This window comes from Pogona vitticeps, chromosome 3 (assembly GCF_051106095.1).
Source record: "Pogona vitticeps strain Pit_001003342236 chromosome 3, PviZW2.1, whole genome shotgun sequence".
NCBI lineage: Eukaryota > Metazoa > Chordata > Lepidosauria > Squamata > Agamidae > Pogona > Pogona vitticeps.
This window is the reverse complement of record NC_135785.1, coordinates 85282620-85298392: the sequence shown is the minus strand read 5'-3', so window position 1 is coordinate 85298392 and position 15773 is coordinate 85282620. Positions and strand designations below refer to the sequence as shown.

Sequence of the window (15773 nt, the reverse complement as noted above, 5' to 3'; positions counted from 1 at the left end):
ATTCCTATCAATCCTAATGAGTGGCCAGGGTCCTTGGGACAAGAAGAATTGCAAACAGAAGCATCTGGGAGAACTCCAGAAAGAAGGCTGTGGAAGCTTGGTTCTAGTGGGATGATGTAATAAGATATAATCCATATATATGCTGACCTTTTCACATGCAACTTATTTCCCTAGTTAAAATGTCAAAGAGTGCATGTTTCAATAAGCTGACATAAATCCTATAGTGATAGAAAAAATGTACTGGATCAATTTGGCGTCAGATATATCCCAGGAAGACATACAGATAAAACACCTGGAGTATTTATTATATTATGTATGACACCATTTGCACGTAAGAAAAAAAAATCTTAATGAAGAACTTTGGTTTTCAGTAAAAAAAAACAAAACAAAACAAAAACACAGTTGCAAAATGGTTTTCAAGGTCTGTAATGTCCCACTGTAAAGCATGGATTGGGAACCTCTGTTTCCTGGTTTGGATGCAACATGCAAGGGCTGCCCATTGAGTTTACCTGCATTTCCTGCTTCCTCTGATCTGCAGCCAGAGACCAGACTGAAGCTATTTAAAGCCCAAGAAGCTATCTCATGAAATTCAGCTCTGCTCTACAGACCACAAAGGTGTTGTATGTAGGAATATAAACCCTTGTTTGTTGCCTCCTCACAAGTGAAGCTGAGGCACTTCAGATTTATTCTTCTCACCCTGAGAGTAGAAAAAAAGCTATCCCCTCCTCATGAATAATATGCTACGAACATATATTTAATGTAATTATAATGACAGGTTACCCACTTGTAATTGTAGTTCTTTGAGTGGACCTCTGTGATTCACACCCTGGGGTGATCCGCGCCTGTATGGAGCCTCATCGGAAAGTTCTAGAGCTTCTGTGGTAGCAAAAACCATATTAGAATAAGCCCCCTCCCCCTCGTATAAGTACCTTGGCGCAAAAGGTCCCCTTTCAGTTGTGTCAACTGCTGCTACATTAAGTAGAACGGCATGACAGCGGGGAGGAGGGGTGGGATGTGTGAATCACAGAGGTGCACTCGAAGAACTACAATTACAGGTGGGTAACCTGTCGTTCTTCGTGGTCTTTGTGAATCACACTCTGAGTGACTAATAAGCTGTCTTACCCAGAGGCACGGTGTCATGCCAAGGTAGAGGTTAGAACAGCATGTCCAAAGGCTGCATCAGACTTTTGCCAGAGATCAAGTCTATAATGCCAGATGAAAGTGGATGGCTGTGCCCAGGTTGCAGAGGTGTAGATGTCTGGAAGAGGTACACAGCGTAAGAATGCCGTAGAGGTCACCACTGCTCTGGTGGCATGAGGGTGAATCACCTCTGGGACTGGTTTGTGTGCCAGCTGACACATGACATGAATGGTTGAAGTGACCCATCTAGATATAGTTTGAGAAGTCACCTGGCGACCTTTAGTAGGTGGTTGGTGACTTATGAAAAATCGAGGTGAACACCTGAAAGGTTGGGTGTGTTGGATGTAAAAGGCAAGGTCTCGCCTAACGTCTAAAGTATGGAGGATTCTTTCTTGAGTTGTGGACAGTGACTGGAAGAAGGAAGGATAAATGACTGAGAGAGATGGAACTGAGATACGACTTTGGGGAGGAAAGAAATATCCATGCATAGTTTGACTTTGTCCGGAAAAAACTGTAAATAAGGATAGTCATGCCATCAGGATGCTAACTCACTAGCTCATCAAGCCGAGGTGATGGTGACGAGGAAAACTGTTTTAAAGGTAAGTAGCTGTAAATCAGTTGAAGCTAAAGGTTCGAATGGAGCTTTAATAAGTTTTTGCAGTACCAGTGTTAGCGACCACTGCGGGGAAGGGGGGCGGGTATCTGGGTAGATATGAGATAGAGCCTTAAGAAAATGTTTCAATGTTGGATGTTTGAAGAAAACAGCTGCCGGACGGTTAGGAGGCTGAGAAGAAACTATGGCGGCGAGGTAAACTCTCAAGGAAGAGAGGGAAAGGCCGCTAGACTAGAGATGAAACAAAAAACGTAGTACAGTAGCAAGTGATGGGTTGATAGAAGGCAATGAAGACGCTTCAGTGAAAGATTTGAATCTGTTCAGTTTATACAGGTAAGCCTTTCTAGAGGAGGGTTTCTTTGATTGATGGAGGACTTTAATTAGTGAGGCCGACTCCTCCACGCTGCCAGATGCAGAACAGGTAAGTCTGGGTGGAGTACTTGGCCGTTATTCTCCGTGAGGAGGTGGGACAGGCGAGGGAGGTGGTGAATGTCTGATGAGAGATTGCGAAGGACTGGAAACCAGGGTTGTCTTGGCCACCAAGGGGCTATAACGATGGCATCAAGTTTGTCTTGTTGTAGACGGACCACGACCTTGTGGAGAAGCAGAAATGGTGGGAAAAGGTAAGTGAGGGTCTTGGACCATCTGCTGATGAATGCATCTCCTTGGGAGTGTTTGCCAATGCCAGCTTGAGAGCAGTTATCATTTGCACTTCCAATTCACACAGGAGGCGAAGAGGTCGAGAGTTGGTTTGCCCCATCATTTGCATAGGTGTAGAAAAACTGATTGCTATAACTCCCATTCATGAGCTTGAGAGTTTGTATGGCTGAGTAGATCAGCCAAATCGTTGTGGCCAGCAATGTGTAAAGCCGTGAGGCAGATATGATGTGCTAGGCACCACTCCCAGAGGTTGATCGCTAAATAGAACAGATTTGGAAAGTGGGTGCCACTTTGTTTCAGAATATAGTACATCGCTGTGGTGTTGTTGGTGGCGATTTGTACCATCTTGCCAGCAAGGAGGCTTTTGAAAGCTTTGCAAGCTTTTATGACCACCAACAGCTCTAAATTGTTGATGTGAAGCAATTTCTCTCTGGAAGACCACTTGGCGTGTATTTTGAGAGATTTGCAGTGAGCTTCCCAGCCTGTGAGGCTGGCATCAGTGGTGACCTGTATTTGTGGTCAACGGATAGGTTGGGAGGGAAATGCCACCACTGAAGTTGGGAGGCGAGTTCTGGGGTGACTCTTGGTTCTATTGGTTGACAGAAATTGTGCGTTGATAGAGGGATAGAACGAGTGTCCATGGACCAGGAGGGATATCGAGGATCATTGATATCCGAACTTGTGTCTTGGTGATGTTGAAACGGAGGTTGTTGACGAGCTGGTAAAGCAGTGGAGTATATAGATGCTGGAGATGCCGAGCGAGAGGAATGATTTCCCTTGTCTGGATTAGCGGGAAAATATCAAAAGACTGGAGCTGTAAAAGCCTTGCATGTAGAATCAAATTGCTCAACCATCCTTGATCTTTTAGGTGCCAGGTAGGGAGCAGTTTGGAGTCCATGTGGGTCATGGTGATATGGATGTTTCGACACCAATGGCTGTCGAGATCGAGGCCCGCCATGAGAAGGTATGGCTGAGCTGGATACAGCAGCTGCCTGATTGGTGCTTGCAGTTTGTCCGGTCGAGCACTGGTCGGGGCAAATTGCAACCCAGTGAGAGTGCTGAACGCAGGTCTGAGCCATGCATGATGAAAATGATGGCTCCAGGGACTGTTGGGGCTGATGTCTCTGAGGCGGTTGTGGTGGACTACCTGGTATGGTCTCCAGTTGTTGGTCGGAGTTGACCCTACGGAAGGGTTGCTTGAAAGAATAGTGTTGATGACTGGGAGGAGATGTTAATCGATTGACTCTGTCATCCCATTCCAGTGATTGGGAGCAGGGTTGATGAGAGGGGATTCCGTCATCGTCAGAAGGCGAACCAATAGAGATTGATTTGGCGGTTTGTTGAGGCTGCTGAGAGATGACTGCAGCTTTAGATTTATGCTGTTTAGGTCTTTTAGGTGGAGAAGGCTCTGGGACTGAAGAGGCTTCAGTGGATATTTGACGTTTAGTGGAGGGCTTCGATATCGAGGATTTCAGTATCGAGAACTTCGATTTATGGGTTTTTGACTTTTAGACGAAGTGGATAGAATGTTGGAGTGGGATGGTGTGGTTGATGGACGTTGTTTTGAGGCTTCAGAAAGAGTGTTCTCCATCGCTTTGGTTTGTGAGGTGGCCTTAAAAGGAGGTTGAGCTATTTTGGTTGGTTGAAGGGCTTGTTCCCAAAGACAGAGTTTCAATCTGGATAAGCGAGAGCGGAGGACTCCATGCTTGAAGTTCCTACAATGCTGGCAGGAAGACGTCTGGTGTGACTCTCCCAAGCAAAAAAGGCACTTGACGTAGCCATCGGAAAGTGGTATTTTATTATCACAGACCACACAGTGTTTAAACAGGCCCAAAGGGGCCATGAATAGGAGAAAAACAATTTGAGGAGAAAAAAAGGATGATGGGGAGGTGCTGTGGCCAGAGGAAAGGAAAAAAAATCTCTGAAGATAATGAGTTTGATTTAAAGGTTTAAAGGAAAAAATATTGATAACAGGAAGGCATCAAGAATAAACTCTCTTTCTCTTTACTCACAGAAGCAGAACTATGAGGCTATCAATGTGGCGGTTGAAAGAAACTGAAAGGGGAGCCTTGGTGTCAAGGTACTTATATGAGAAGCTTTATTTTCCGATGAGGCTCCGCGTAGGTGCAGATCACCTCAGGGTGTGATTCACAGAGGCCATGAAGAAGAACAAACACACAGATGTAAGATTGCAATAATCATGAATTGTGAACTATTTCTAGCAGTAAAACATTTAATGGAGCTTACAATCGTAGCACAGACTATTTGTGCAGCCTATGTGCAAGTAGCACATTTCACTACTGTATGAGGTGGACAGAGCACATTTTACTATTGTATGAATTGGGCAGACAGAAAACATGGCACATAGGGCTGCTGTGATATTCTGTCCTTGGGTTAACCACTGAGGTGAGATCTGCTTCCTTTTTTTGGCTGAGTACTGAGGCCATCTCTATCAACATCCTGGGAATGTCCCTAGATTCCACCTATGGTTTGGTCACCTGTGCACTTGGGAGTACGTATTAGGAAAAGCAGGGCTGTAACTACAGTGGTGCCATGAGAGTTTTACCCTAGGGCACCAAAATTTAGAAGGCACTGAAAGCTAAGGTGAATCTACTGATCAATATATTCGCGAAGGCTTTCACGGCCGGGATCTAATGGTTGTTGTGGGTTTTTCGGGCTCTTTGGCCGTGTTCTGAAGGTTGTTCTTCCTAACGTTTCTCCAGTCTCTGTGGCCGACATCTTCAGAGGACAGCAAACTGAAGATGCCGGCCACAGAGACTGGAGAAACATTAGGAAGAACAACCTTCAGAACATGGCCAAAGAGCCCGAAAAACCCACAACAACCACTACTGATCAATGTTAGGAAAATAAAGCACAGTACCTTCTGGCTCTTTTCACTTTTCTTTTTGGGAATGCATAAACTATATTTTTCTTAGGAGGACCACAAGCCCATGAATCACACTGGAACTGGTGCCAGATAGTGCCAATTGCCCTGGGTACCAAAAGTGCTGGTTACAGCTCTTGAGGAAGAGAAGTCTATTTATTGGGAACTTTACACCATTGTGGTTTGCCCATCTTTATACCATTGTGGTTTGCCCATTGAAACAGACACCAGTCACCAAATTTGAGGAGAAAGCCCACACTGCTGGCCACCATGCATTTGGCACTGTGTATGCAGATGATCTTATTGCACATACATACATACATACATACATACATACATACATACGTACGTACGTACGTACGTACGTACGTACGTACAGACAGACAGACAGACAGACAGACAGACAGACAGATCGATCTTTATGCACTTAACAGATGAAAATAAATTTCCTTCCTTCTAGTGATACTAGAAGAATGACCAGGTTACCTACCTGTGATGGTGGTTCTTCAAGTGGTCTTCTGCGAAGTCACACTAAAAAGAATACATGCTTCTACCTACATGGGTTGGTGAGAAAGGAATAGTAGGAAATTTTTGTCACCTCCAGTGCCATCCCTAGTTTGCCAAAAACAGTCAAGTTTTCCTTAGCTTGGTCCATAGCTAGTGCTACTGTTCATCTGGAACCCTGTAAGTGTGCAGTGAGTCACAATTGGGATCAACATCACCCCAGAAGCAGAGTAAATAAATATGTTTCAGCACAAGCTGTCCAAATAGCTACAGTAAATTTCTCTACATGAACAAATAAAAGGTTTTTAAAAAAACAGCTTTTGTAAAGCCCATTTGTGTACTTGTGGGGTGCAATACTGATCCGTAATGGATTTTTGCAATAGTATTTTTAAAAGTTAGTAATTAATCTATTAAGAAAATAGAGAGAATAAGTGTTTTCTCACCTCTGCTTTGCTTTCTCACAAGAAATGGAACCAACAGGTTTTGGGTTTAAGTAACTTTGGATAGAACTAAAAAATTAAATAGGTGCCATTCACTGACCCTTAGCACTTCAAATGTGTGTTCTTCCACCCACTTCCCAGTTTTCTCAGCATTCCAACTGACCCCAGAAGCTGTGAAAACACACACATATTTTTCATTAGATTTAGGAGGGCAGGCCTTGAAATACAAGATGGCAATTTCATATCATGCTTGAGGAATAACTGGAAGATGGAGATGTTGAACACTTGCATAAAAGTTTCATGGTTTCTTTTAGGTTAAACGTGACCCAAGGTATCGACAGAGAGTGGAGCTGAGTTCATTGAGTTTTGTCTCAGTCTGCTTTCTTTTTGATTGAATTTTGAAGTCTCTTTTCAAACAACTTCCCGTTCTTCATGCAAGTTGTAAGGATCTGCTAGCTAGCCGAAGTACAGCGTATCTACATGCAATGTTGCAACTCTTGCTGATGTAAAATGCTACAAATGAATTCACAGGCCCACTACATGCACCACAGCTAGAAGGAGGACAAAGACAAGTTGTGTAGGACTTGCACGCCAGGCCTGAATGGAGCTAGTGAAGCATCGTGTGTCTCTCCTGTGTTCCACTGCCCTACTCAGAAAGGGCGGTTGTGGTGATGTAAGCAATGCTACTGCCAAACTTTAGGAGGGTTGCATGTGTGGCACTGGAGTGATTTTTCCAAGGTGGGAACTGAAACACAGCCCCTCCCCTCAACTGCAGAACTGGTGGAAGCGACTATGACAGAGAAGATGAGAAGAGAGTAGTGCCTGGCTACGAGGGAGGCCTTGCAACTAAGGCAGCACTGACAGAGATGACTGGAACCCCTCCCCACAAAAAACTCCTACAGACATTTTTTGGGGGGAACACATCTCCCCTTACAGCTAGATAGTATTGAAAAGTTGGCTGGCTTCTGGAAGTGGCCAGCCACTGTTGTGCAGAAGGGTGGGGCAGCTATGATACTCACTCTGCTGTGACTGCCTTATCTTGGCTGTACGGCCAGCTTTGGCAACATTAACGGCAAGCATTTACAAGGATGATAAATAGATCTTATAGATACCTCTTACCATTTATTTAGCAGATGGGCTTTTGGATTCCTGGGAAAAAACAGATGTGATTCTCCATAAAGTAGAGTGTTAAACGTGTACAACAGCAATGTTTGGATATTTCGTGTTTTAGGCTAATAAATATTTTTTCTTCTTCAAAATCCAACATAAAGGTGTCAGACTGAAATGCCCATTGGCACAGCTGTGCTCGAGTCCATTAATACATGAGCAGTTGGGCAACCACTTGGATAACAAAAATGTAACTCTGTGCTAACTCTGAAAATCACAAATTCTAGCACAATGGACTGCAGTTGTGCAATGACCTCACTGAATACAAGCCCTTTCTCCTCCTCCTCCAACTTTAGTTTGTTTGCTCTCATCCAGCCCATTATTGAACTCAGGCCGTGTACAAGGATCCTGACTGCTTCCTTGGTGTTAATATATAAGGGGCAGTAGAGCTGGGTGTCATCAGCATACTAGTGGCAATTCATTCCAAAGCTTTGAATTTAGATGGTAAATAACACAGTGGATAAGGTAGAACTCTGGGCCCACCACATGCCAAAGGCAATCGTGTCCATCAGTGCCTCCCAAATACTGTCTTTTGAGTATATCTTGGAGGAAGGATTGGAACCACTGCAACTGAGTGCCTCCAAATCCTATCTAGCCCGGCAGCTCAAGAGGATACCATATTAACGGTGTTGAATGCTGCATATTAGTCTAGGATTGTTAATATAGTTGCATTCCCTACATCCAGCCGCTGGTCTCTGGTTTGGCCCTGAAAACACAGTGAATGGGATGCTGACGACTTGGCAAGCTCAGCTGTCAGACTTCCACAAGTCCCTCACAGACTCAGCTCTGGACAATAATTATCTCACATGGCACTGATTTTTGAGTAAAAGCAGACAGATAACATGCAAAAAGGTGCAAGTCTGATGGTTGATTAAAAGTTGATGTAACAACTATTACAGACCATGATATCAATCTACATCTATATCAGGAGGGCTTTAAACTAAATTGGAAGGGGGAGGGAGATGCAAGTTATGGACAGATGAAGCCTTACACACAATAAGAGTAATGGACCAAACTGATCAAAAGGGCAACAATAATAACATTAACAATAATGATCACAATAATAATCATAATATTATTCATAAAAATGTACACACAGGCCACAAATCACACACCCTCCAGTGTCTGTATACAAATGCCAAGAGTACGGAAAACAAACAAGAAGGAAATTCTAATTCAGGAGGATAAGTATGACTTGATAGGAATAACTGAAACTTGGTGGGATGACTCCTATGACTGGAATACAGCAATTGAGGGATATAAACTGATAAAAAGAACAGAGAGAATAAAAAGGGAAGTGGAGTTGCAGTATATATTAAAAATATGCATTCCTGCACAGAAATATAGGAGGCTGTCCCATCGAGAGCATCTGGATCAATCTAGTTGGGGCAAAAAAACAAAAGTAACTTGGTAGTTGGAGTCTACTACCAACCACCCAATCAAAGAGAGGAAGCTGACAAAACGTTTGAAAAACAAATTGCAGGGTTTTCAAAGAGACATGAAGCAGTAGTGATGGGAGATTTCAATTATCCAGATATATGTTGGGAGGCAAATTCTGCCAAGTATGACCTTTCCAAGAAATTCCTGGCCTGTGTGGCTGATAATTTTCTCCTACAAAAAGTGGAGAAAGAAACTAGAGGGTTTGCTATCCTTGACTTGATTCTGACCAACAGAGATAACTTGGAGGGGAAGTGGCAGTAAGGGGAACTCTAGGTGAGGGTGACCATGTCCTTCTAGAACTCTTGATTTCAAAGGAAACAAAAGCAGAGTGTAGCCACACACTTCTGCTGGATTTTTAAAAAGCCAATTTTAATAATCTCAGAACAAGGATAAGTAAGGTCCCATGGCAGGAGAACCTAACAAGAAAAGGAGTCCAAGAAGGGTGGGAGCTTCTTAAAAAATAAATTCTAAAGGCACAACAACAAACAATTCCAACAAGGAAAAAAGGTGGGAGGAGGCAAAAAAAGGTCAGTGTGGCTTCACAAAAAGCTCAGGGAGGACCTAAAATCCAAAGAAGGCATGTACAGGAAGTGAAAAGAAGTACAGACAAGTAGCAAAGAAATGCAGGGATGGCATTAGGACGGCAAAAGATGAGAATGAGCTGAGGTTAGCTAGAGAGACTAAAAGCAATAAAAAAGCATTATTCAGGTATGTGAGTAGCAAAAGACAAACAAAAGACATAATGGCACAGTTCCAACTATGAATGAGAAGGATCTTGGAATTGTCTTAGATCAAAAGCTAAATATGAGTCAACAGTGTGATGCAGTTACAAAAAAGGCAAATGCTATTTTAGGCTGCATTAATCGAAGTATAGTTTCCAAATCTTGCAAGGTGCTAGTCCCCCTCTATTCAGCACTGGTTCGGCCTAGGGTTGCCAGATACATGGGTACCAAAAGGATGACACAGAAAGACAAAAAGGAGAACACAGCAGGACGTATTGAATGTTTCATTTGAATTGTTCCGGATTAAACCCGTAATCAATACAATTTTATTACAATAGCTGACAATAAATGTCTCTTGGTGAACTGACCAAGAAACAGTCATGTTAAAAAATAAAAATAAATTCAATGGAGGCGTCTTTTCAAAATACCAAAAACAACAACAAACAAACAAACAAACAATTTTACCCGAACACACCCCGACCTGGCTGCAGGATCCCCTGGCCACTTGCACTCTGCACAGGCTCAGAGACAGCCTTGCTAATCTGGACACCCAAACAAGACTCCGGCGCAGGCAGGGGGAAAGTGGCGCCGGGCAAAATTGAATGAGGCAGCCCCCCCCAAGGGTCATAAGTTTAAGGCTGGGGAGTGTGGGTTAGAGTCCCCGAAAGGGATTTTGAAGACACACAGTCTGGGTGCTCGCCTTCCAATCAATGCTTACTCCTGCCTGGCTCGGCGGGCAGTGCTCCGCTCGTTCTGCCTTTCTGGGCTCCATGTGTGCTGGGCGGGCATGGCGGATCACCAAGCAGCAGCTGCCACAGTGGGAGGGGGCGAGGGCTGTGTTCCAGCACCAGTGGCAGGTAACAGGGGGTGGGGAAAGACAGGGGGAGGGGGGGTCCTTCCATGTCTCCCCCTCCCATTCAAAATTATAACATAAAATATACAAAAGCTTGACATTTTAAAGGTTTTTATATTTGCCTGCCGGACAGAGGACATAAGGCTAAAAAGGAGGACACATCCTCCTTTTGCCTTACGTCTGGCAACCCTAGTTAGGCTCACCTTGAGTATTGTGTCCAGTTCTGGCCACCACACTTTAAGAAGAATGCTAACAAATCGGAACAAGTTCAGAGGAGGGTGACATGGATGATCAGGGGGCTGAAAAACAAGCCTTATGAGGAAAGGCTGAAAGAATTGGGCATGTTTAGCCTTGAGAAAAGAAGATTGAGGGGTGATATGATAGCACTTTTTAAATATTTGAAAGGCTGTCATACAGAGGAGGGGCAAGACCTGTTCTCGATCATCCCAAAGTGCAGGACACACAACAATGGGCTCAAGTTAAAGGAAGTCAGATTTCATTTGAATATCAGGGAAAACTTCCTAACTGGAAGTTATGCAGTATGACAGTGGAACCAGTTACCTTGGGAGTTGGTGAGTGGCCCAACACTGGAGCCATTCAAGAGAAACTTAGACAACCGCCTGGCAGATATGCTTTGATTGTATTCCTGCATTGAGCAGAGGGTTGGACCTGATGGCCTTGTAGGTCCCTTCCAACTTCATTTTTCTGTGATTCTATGATGCTATGATAATTGTTGCTGCAAAGCTAAACTGACATAGCAGGTGTAGCATTTATTATGACTGCTTTGAAAATGTTCTTTTTCATTTTATTAATCCCATTTCATCTGTATCCTACTTTTTCAGCATAAAATCCATTCAAAAGCATTTATAAAACATAATATAGTATTATGAAACATTACCAAAACGCCCCCCACCTCTGTAGGAGAAATGAAATTAAGATAGGTTGAAATTTTACATGCCAAATGGTTCACAGCAGTCAAAAAATCTGGCAGATATGTAGCCTGTACATTTCACTAGGGAGAGTGTTCTGTAGAGCCATCACTTCATCTGTTGTTCCTGCCAACTGTATTTCAAGTGAAAGAGGAACAGGGAGAACAGACTCTGAGTCCAATCCTAAGGGTGAGCTATGCTCATAATATGGTTGCACTGCATAGATGAAGAGGGGGAGAGAATCAAGGGTGCATCTCCCACTTCATTATTTCCTCAGAAATCCCTATTCTCATATTCTTTTTAAATTCCTGGCAATTCAAAATGGCTGCCTCTTTTACTACTCACTTGCTGGAAAGCACCTACAGTAGAATGCAGTTTAACATTAATAGAATCTGTAGTTTTACACGGTGCGTCATCTCATTTTATTTGAGAGGTCCCATGTTAAATAGTCCTCCAAAGAAAGGGCAGTGGTCAAAGCAAACTCATTTAGAACATAAAAGTCTCTGTGTGCCATATAATGCAGTTGCTAAAAAACATAACTACTAAGATTTTCAAAAAAACATTTGGGCTTTTTTTTGTTTGTTCCCCATGCGAAAAAGAGATATCTTACTTAGAACACACTTAACGGTTTAAAAGATGCAAAAGTTTGAAAGGCAGTTGCTCATACCTGCTCCTGTGGATGACCCTGCATTTGCACTGGTTTCTAAGATGTGATGTGACTAAATGCACGTCTTACATTGTTAAGTAAGAGTGCATACTTGTGACTACATAACATCAAGTAGCCTGCAGTTATCATTAAGAAACCCTCTGGACATATTCTTGTCTTGTTACTTCAAGACATGTTGGTGGGCCAAAACATTATAGTTTTTAAGGGTTAAAGACAGTCCTTCATTGATGTAAAGGATTTAGAAACTGGAGTAACCAGTTTCTGGACCAGATTTTTAATTCTAGTCTGGAGATACTGCAATGTAGCACACATGTGTCAGCTACAACATCTGTTGTGCATGAGAACACAGCAGATATTCAGAGGAGACTTTTCCCCAAGCAAAGCTGTTGGAAAAATAATAATGACATTTCCCTGTTCTAAGAAATCATGTATGCAGCACTGGAATAGATATATTAGCACTATATTAGAGTGATTTTTAAAAATTAGCCAAACACTGGAAACCATTGGTAAGGAACTGTGGCTTGAATCCAATGCCAACTGAAGTAGAGTTATGAAACCTTAATGGTAAAAGTTATGCAAATTCCATTGATTCAATTAATCTGCTCTAACTGGAACCAGCAATCAAATTTAGATTATGGCTTTGACTTTGAAAAGAACAAACTACTTCTTTCCAAAGACAACAGTTTGAATCTACTTCCAAGGGGACACAGAAAGACAAGAATGGTCACTGGTTTACCACTGATTTTAATAATGTGTCCCTGTAAATAATAGAAAACTGTTCTTTTCTAAATTTTCCTTTTAGTGTCAGGCTTCCTTCGCACCCAAAGTCGGTCTAGATGGGTGTGGTATAAATTTATATAAATAAATAGATAAATAGATAAATAAATAAATAAATGTGGATGCTTGTTTCAACAACACAATGTGTGTTGTTAAAATGCCTTCTCTCTTTTTCTTTTTCTGACAAGGTAATTTTCTGCCTGCAGAAAACATTCAAGGTGGGTGGAAAAATTACTGCTCACTTGCAATCATTTGTCATCCTCAGCTCTTGAACAGGACATGCGGGCTGACAATTTGTTAATTGAGCTTTTCCAACAAGGCTCGTATAAAGTTTTATTTCTGCAAAAGCTGTGCTGATTAGCCAAGCCACATTATATCACGCCGCTGCTAACCCCATTTCTCAGCTGAACACACACATACTTTTTATTTGTTCATAATCAGATTCTGTCAACTTCCTAAGGTTTTAATTATCACTACTGTTATTATTATTTTATTATTAGTGAGGAAATGGGCTAATGTTATGGCTTCCCTGTGAAAGACATACATACTTTTACGTACAAGGGTTCCTGGTAGGGTCCACAGCAGTGCTTAACAGGGCTAAACCAGAATGGCCACTCAATTCGCACTCATGTTTGAAGCTGCTGAATTGGGAGAGGGGGAGGAATGTTCCCTAAAGAAGGCAGGAGATTTATCAACAAGTTGGGGATTTTCTCAGTGTCTTCCTTTCCCCCCTCAGGTATGGTGGTGGCGGTGGGTGGAGAGAACTGTGGCACTCCTAGGACACAATTTTTCCCCTTCAAAATATTTTGGGACACTGCTACTTCTGTGGAACTACGGGAGTAACAAAACGGTGGCAAAAACCCTACTGAAACCTGTGGCAGCAGCAAAGAAAAACAAAAGGGGAACAAAGAACCTTGACTAACAGTGAGCTACTCCCAATTCTGATAGCAAACTTTGCATTCTTCCTTAACATCCCCCCCCAATATAATGCCTTTTTTGGGGTGGGGAGCACACTCCCTTTTCAATGCTTCACTCCATGTCCAGCTGAACATGCTTTGAGGGAAATGCCCAGTTCAGCTGATTATATTTATATTTCCCAATGATACTGGGTTTCTAGATTCTAAACGTTGACATTTTCATTGATAAGACACTGGATGGTTTGATCGTAAATAGGACAACTAGGAAATAAGTCCCCCAAATGTTGTCAGTTTCAAAAAAAAGTATAGGTAGGGTTGTAGCATGAGTCAGCAGTACAGCCAGGTACGCTTCTGGTACTATATCTCCTCCCCCTGCTTACTGGTTAAGATTTAACCCTTTTATTGAATGCTTGAAGAAAGCTTATAACTGTAATTGTCAAGCTAGTAAAGGCAGATGCCCACATCACTGCTTCACAGTATCACAGAAGTGGGCACTTGATGGCTGCATTTGTTCCTGTCAGTAGCCATCTAATAAATGTATATACTGGTGTAGGAGAACAACATGAAACTTTTCATGCCTGTGACAATTTTCTGTGTGTTAGGGCTTGATCTCACTGGTGTTGTATCACATCCTGCTTTATGAAAAAAACAGTTTAAAATAAGGTATCTCCATGACATAAGCATAACCACAGATTACTTTGACAGGAAAGCATGCTTTCCGGATGTGAGGTAAAATGCTCTTCCACCACAGGGTCGTTTTCTTTAGCATGCAGATGAAACCGTGATTTCTTTCAATCATTTCTACCTATCTGAACACCTTTGTCAATGCTTAAACTTAACAACCCTACAGCCCAGCTGAAAGCAAAGGTATGTGAGACAAAACTTCAACAGAAAAAGTTGAAATGAAATGTGACTGAATAAGGAAACACAAATTGACCAGTTTCTTTCAAATCTTTAATTCTTTCACGTGCATGACCATATTATCACTTTTGTGTGTGTGGCCAAAGTGTGTTATAAGATAGATGGAAACTTTTTTTTATCACTTGAATGGGAAACCTATACATTATCTGCTTGCTTAGATCTTTCTACTTGTCTGGTGGCAAGTTTTGCAATCAAAGCCACTGCTGTGTGAAAAGAAATCGTACCTAAACGAATGTAATGGCCAGAGAAAAAAACATGAACTGTTAACAAGACACATTATTATCAGAGTCACCATCTCACTCTCTAATTCACTTGTATTACACCAGGAAATAAGATAAAGCTGTAGAAGCGGGTTACAGACTGTATTGTAAAATCAGGCTAACATATAAGCAACACCTGCTACTCGGTGGTAGCCAAACCGGGGAATCTCTGCAGCACTGACCTCTTTTTCTGTGCAGCATTCTCTGCCCTAAGGAATGAGCATAAACACAAGGGGATTCCTTAATGTAGCCCATGCTGCAGTTAATAGGCATGGGAGAATCCCCGAAGAACCCCACCGGTTCAGGAAACACAATCTCACTTCTGAAACTATGACTGATGAAGGAAAACAGAGGATAGGAGGCTAGCAGACAACACTAACTGGATTCCTCTGCAATTATAAGTAGCATGTTTGCTTGTGGTTCTGGATGTGTGTGCATGTGTGCACAAACATGTACACACACACTTCTGAGTGTAGGAGTAAAGTGGTCCTGTAATTTCAGTCCGTGGAAAAACACTCACATACAGACTTCAGGTATAAAAACATTTCAGAAACACTGCCCATATAAAGCAAGATACTACAGTTGATCTTGCCCCAAAGGAGCAGGTATGGAGAACCTAAAGCCCATTAGATATTGTTGGATTTGAAGCGCCATCATCAGTAACCAGTGGACAGAGATGATGAGAATTCTAGCCCAATATCTAGAGGGCCACATTGCTACAACTTCACGATAATGGTTAGCAATACAAACTTCCGTGGACTCATATAATTTGATGTTTCTCATAAAGGCACCACAGTTTCATAACAGTGGATTCTATGGCCAGATGCACACAGCCATTTTTAAAGCAGAAGAGGCGCTACAAGATAACGTCCCCCCCTC

The 15773-nt window shown here is 42.4% G+C and overlaps 1 protein-coding gene across 3 annotated transcripts in view; it reads right to left on the bottom strand.

The window, feature by feature from the left end:
- Positions 1-15773, bottom strand: part of RNLS (renalase, FAD dependent amine oxidase) — a 291960-nt gene that overhangs the window by 129372 nt on the left and 146815 nt on the right. The gene's annotated exons all lie outside the window — the stretch shown is intronic.